Below are 6,425 nucleotides of genomic sequence, written 5' to 3' on the forward strand. Positions count from 1 at the left end.
TATAATGAAGAGAAGTGAAACGAAGAGAAATGAAAATAGCGCAATATCTAACAAGACAATTCCTGCCAAGAGTAGTCAAAGGACATGATACTAGGTATTTTCCAGCAGGCATCTTAATTTTATGATAACTGAGACAACAAAGAAATGCTTGTGATATTCTATTAATGAACATAAGCAAAATCAAAAACGGGAGCTCATTAGGTCTGAAACAGTATTGCCCAGAAGCATAGTTAGGGTGAAAAGCCAGAATTTAAAGGATACTTTTATAAAGAAATTATAATAAACATCAGCACACATCACAATAAGAAAAATAATATGAATTCAGTTTTGATAGGTGTAAAAGAAAAACAAAAATAAGATGTCATCAGAACTCATCGAAGCTATATGTAGTGAATTAATAAAAATAATATGTTGAATAAACATCACTTCTGCCTAAATGTCATATATAAAAAACACAGGGAAAAAAGAGATAAGATGTATGTATTTATAAAGCTCTGCACTGGAGACATGATATTAGATTCTCATTTGTCTTGCACAACAACATTCAATGTAGATATCATAATCTCCATAACTGAGATATGAATTTAATTGCCCAGAGTCTCACAGCTTGGATTAGATATCCAAGGAATGGACAGGTATCCTATTTATCTTCCTCTCAAGTCAATTCCACAATATCATGATAATGTGTTATAGTTTTATGGGACATAAACTGCTAATTTCATCAAACAATTATAAAAATAAGTTAGAATTTATAAAATATTTTAACAATCATATTTGCCCCTTACAACAATAAGGGCATGTTGATGAAAGTAAGACATTTAGAGAATAAAAAATTTGAAAAAAGTCACAAATTTGAATATTTATTAAAATAAAGTATATAATGTACATTTAAATGACTAACACCTTTCGAGGATACTTTTTCTTGTCTATTCACTAAATGTAGATCATATTAAATTAAACTATTTGCTAAAGCCATAAAGAGTTAATACACCTTTCCTGTTCTCTAAAATTTAATGTCCAGCTACTTAATTGCTTAAATTGGATTTAAATTCAATATATTCCAGCAACTGACCTGAAATGTCTGCCTTTTTAATGCTTTTGATATCTAAATAGACAATAGAATTTTCCGAAAGGGGGGTAAAAGACGGGTTATATGGCCATTGCATTCATCTCTTCAGCAGATTTGACATGACTGTGCCTTAGTTTGAAATTCCGGATATGAATTTACTATAAATTTTTAATTTTTGGCCCAGAATACAGTAAAGCCTCAATAACATGAGCACTTTAGAATATAAAATCAATTCAAACACCCACTTATTTCTTTCATTCCTGATGTAATCTTTATCTTTGCCAATTTGCTGGAGCCTTGCCTGACTTGCATATTGTATCCTTGGTGCTTGGCAGATTGTCTGATATAAAGAACTCAACAACTCTCTGTTACATAAAAGAATGAATAACCAATTGACTAATTCAAGGAATGAACCTTCTTCTTTTTTGTTTGTATGTCATCCATTCTTTATTAAGTGTATTTATATATAATATGTCCAATATTTATACATACACAGATAATCTTCCTTTGTATACTAATATTGCAATATAGTTATTATTATTCAAAATTTTCATAGAAACACATAGCGCTGAGAGGCATTTGAGAAGTTTCTCAGTGTCAAACAGCCAGTAAATAGCAAGCTATTTAGAGAAGGGTATGCATCCTTTAATGTTCATATTTTCAGAATAATAACGATATCATAGTGCAATAAAGTTAGTGAATACTGCTATGCTGTTTGTGTTGATCTATAATGATATTATCTAGAGGGTTAATAGAAACTTATAATAAAATTAAGTAGGCATCGCAAGTAGGCCTTGCCATAATCATCATCAAATCATGGTTTAGATTCTGTCTTGTGTTATGAAGCATAACATAGAACCTATGCATGGGTTCCACATCCATGTGTTCAATCAAACATAGGTCAAAATTATTTGGAAAAAAATAACAATGCAACAATAAAAATAACACATTTTTTAAAGTGCAACTATTTACATATCATTTACATTGTATTCAGTATTACAAATAATCTAGAGGTGATTTAAAGTATACAGCAGGATGTCAATAGGTTATATGCAAATACTGCACCATTTTATGTAAGGAACTTGGGCATCTGTGGATTTTGCTATCTTGGTGGTCTTAGAGCCAATCCCCTCTGAATACTGAGGGACAACTGTATATTTAATGTGTGCAACATGCTATTCTAATACACACACACACACACACATATATACACACACATACATACACATAGTAAAATGATTGCTACAGTTAAGCATATTACTTATCTATCTCCTTACATAGTTCCCTTCTGTGTGTTTGTTTCGGAGTGTGGTAAGAGCATAAATCAAAAATCCACCCTCTCCGCAAGTTTTTAGTATACAATATTATCAGCTGTCATCCTCGTGCTATGCATTGGATCTGTAGACTTATTCATCCTACATAACTGCAAGTGTGTACCCTTTGGCTAACATCTCCTCATTTCCTCCCCTTCTCTGCTACAAGCATAATTTTAATAAGTTTTCAATTTTAATGAGATTAGAAATATTTTAGAACTGATGAGTCATATTATAAAATATTTATTAATACAAAATAATAGGTTAACAAGAATCCTTCCAGAAAATATGGTAAACAAACTTAACACTTACAACAATGCTTTTCTAATCCTGCAAAGGATTCTGAATAATTTGTATTGTATTATATAATGCATGTTTATGAAAAGGTAGAAAACTTACTGTTATTTGCAGGAATGCTAATAGGATCTTGAATAAATGGTAAAGAATAAATTTATTAAAATTTTATTTATTTGATAAAAACAAATTTGTTCTTACGAAGAATAAATTTTCCGTATAACTGTGTTGAGAGTCTTTTAAGAAACAAGAAGAAGATGAGAGTCAACAGAATAGTATATACATCATTTATTGACTGTTCAAAAGCATAATGACCACAATGGGAAATTGAGAAAGGGGGACATTTCATTATTTCCTACATAGGAAATAAAAACAAGTTTCAATTTAGCTTTTAAACAGATAGCAATACTCATTTACAGTATCATCATGTCTTAAGGGCATGTAATAATATAATGCACATGCTGAATAACACTGTATACTCTTCTTATTTGTGAATATAAATGAAGAAAGAAATATATTCTGTCAGAGAGGTAATAAATATCACGCAGAGGGCACAGCATTTTGTTAAGTAACTCAATTTTTTCTTTACCAATCACTATACTGCAAATATTTGATCGACTAATTAACCCAAGGGATATTTTGAGAAATATTGAAAAAATAAAACACTGTATTTCTACTATGGACCCAGTGCTTTTCTCTACAGAATTCAAAACACATTATGAATTTTTAGGTTCATATAATCTATTTGCAAAGTTTTCTGAACAATAAGATACCTCAGAGCAGTAAGGATTTTTCTACTATCCTACAGGATTTTTTCTACTATCAGAGACAATATAGTTTCAGCTATTTAAATAAGATGATAAATTACAATATTAATATAACTTCAGAAGTATTGCATACGTTTACCTTAAGTAAATAATGCATTATGTGGAATTTAAAATTCTCTGGCAGAATTTGTTATTTCTAACATACTAGTTTAATTAAGACTTCAAAACTTACCTCTTTGATAAGGACTTTAACCCTGGTGAAATTTTCATTACCAAATTGAGCAATTAGATTGATCTAAACAATAAAAACAGAAACTAGTGACACTAAGGCTAAAGAGATCGTAGTGCCTATTGTAGAGATATGGTAACATACTGATTAAACTAAAATATGTGTGATTAAAATCCATTTTCTTATTTATTAATAAAGGTTATACAAGGAATGCTAAGTGTACCTGACAGTGCATTGAAATATTTTATGGAATGGTAGAAACCTGATATTGTCAGTTAGCATGAATATAAAGCCTTGTCAAAATAGTTAATAACAGTTTCTGATAACAATACGTTGATCTTTGTAACTGTGGTTAACTTTTCGGTAGCAATGTTTTCAGGATACATCTCAAGGTCCTATGAGCAGTTCTCCAAATAACAATGTTTCCTACTTTTTCATAAACATGTGTTATATAAAGAGATCTCATAGATACATCTCTGTTAATCAGCATGTTATGCTCTAATGAAATTATGGGTCCCAAAATAAAGGAATGGTTGTCGCCTCTATTTAAATAATAAGCAAATTTAAAAATAAACAAAAAGAATAGATAATACATAGCTAAATTCAGAAGCACTAAGAGTTTGAGATGAGGAAATACATTTAAAGGAGAAAGTATACATATAATCACTAGTGAGTAGACAAGAGGGGAGTAAGAATAAGTTTATAGTGAAGACTAGGGGAATCAACTTTAGCTGATTTAATTAACTGTAAAGTCCTTATGTGGAACTTTTCTTCTACCATAGATCTATCTTTTGGAAATTTGAGAAATATCTTAATAATTTTCATTCTATTTATAGTAGTAAATAACAAGAGATTTAGTGATGATTAAAAATGTTGCTGATAATTTTAATTCAACTTGCATAAAATGCAACTCAAGTACATTAGGCCAATGAGTACACAGGTGGTAGCAGGAGCAAATAAAAAAAAAAAAAAAAAAAAAACATTAAATATGTTTGGATCAGAACCAAAGGAGAAAAAGGTTGACAGATGAAAATATAGGGGAAAAAAATCTGTTACGCATTAAATCATGTCTCCTCAAAATTTCTGTGTTAAAGTTCCAAGCCTGAGTGCCTCAGAATGTGACCTTATTTGCAGATAGGGTCTTTACAAAGGTCATGAAGATAAAATGAAGTCATTAAGGTGTGCCCTAATCCAACTTTACTAAAGTCCTTATAAAAGGGAACGTTGGAGGCAGACATAGACACAAAGAGAATGTCAAGTGGAGGTAAAGGCAGAGATCAGGGTCGTGCTTCCAAAGCCGAGAATACCAAGATTTGCCAGCAAACCACCAGAAGCTAACAGAAAGCCATTAAACAGATTCTTCCTCACAGTCTTCAGAAATAAATAAATAAATAAATAAATAAATAAATAAATTCTGTTAACACCTTGATCTTGGACTTCTAGCCACCAGAACTGTGAAATAATAGATTCCTGTTGTTTAACCTACACCACGGGTGGTACTTTGTCTTGACAGCACCAGCAAACTAATACAGAAACTGGATGCAGGGCAGCAAAATAGACATAAGCTTAAACTAAATTAGTGAATAAACTATCAGAAGAAATCAGCTTTTTAAATCTTCATCTGAAAGTAAGTATAATGTAGTTTTAGAAAGATAAGAATTTTTTTACATTTTTATTCAGATAGTGTTACACTATCTGATATGGTATGGGTCAGTGTCCCCCCGTCTCCAAAATCTCATGTCAAATTGTAATTCCTAGTGTTGGAGGTGGGGCCAGGTGGGAGGTGATTGGATCATAGGGGTTGTGGATCCTTTGGCAGTGTTCTCATAATAGTGAGTGAGTTATCAAGAGATCTAGTTGTTTAAAAGTGTGTAGCACCAGTCCCTTCTCTCTCCTCCTCCTGCTCTTGGCCATCTAAAATGTTCCTGCTTCCCTTTCAACTTCTGCCATGACTGAAAGTTTCCTGAGACCTCCCCAGCCATGCAACCTGTACAGCCTGCATAACTGTGAGCCACTTTCCCTCTTTTCTCTATAAGTTACTCAGTCTTAGGTATTTCTTTATAGCAGTGTGAAGATAAACAAATATACTATCTTAACTTTTTTTTTTCTTTAAGTCTGTTTGTAATTTTGTTTGTGTTAGAGTGAGAGGTGAGTCTTTACCTTGTATGCCGTTGTCTCTATGAACGCATTTGGTGGTCAATTTTGTGTTTGTCTGCTTATCAAAGTGGGTATATTGAAATTACATTTTTTTCTTTGTGTCAGAAAGCACATGTAGAAAGTACCAAAAAAAGTGAAAGCACAGATTAACAATTTATTCCAAAGCAAACAACCACATAGCAACCCAAATTATGACAATGAAATTTGCAAAAACCTGGAAGCTCCTTTTGTGTCCTTAGCTAGTTACAGCCTCTATAATTCCTTCTTCAATGGTCATTATCCAAATTTGAGGTTAATAAGTTCTCTTTTATTCATTATTGTACTCCAATGTATACATTCCTAAGCATTATTATTAAATATTGTTTGTAATTTAAGTGATGCTGATTTGAGTAGTAATATACTAGTTGTGAAAGCAAGTTCACTGTCTCCTGTGCAGCTGGAATGGCAAAGTTCTCATGAAGCTTATCTCATTCCTCAGTATTGTGCAATTTGAGAAAAAAAAAAAAAATTTCCCCCAGTACTTTATTCACTAGTGATGTGGTTTGGCGGTGTCCTCACCCATATCTCATCTTGAATTGTAGTTTCCATAATCCCCA

This window comes from Mandrillus leucophaeus, unplaced genomic scaffold (assembly GCF_000951045.1).
Source record: "Mandrillus leucophaeus isolate KB7577 unplaced genomic scaffold, Mleu.le_1.0 Scaffold450, whole genome shotgun sequence".
In the NCBI taxonomy this organism is placed as follows: domain Eukaryota; kingdom Metazoa; phylum Chordata; class Mammalia; order Primates; family Cercopithecidae; genus Mandrillus; species Mandrillus leucophaeus.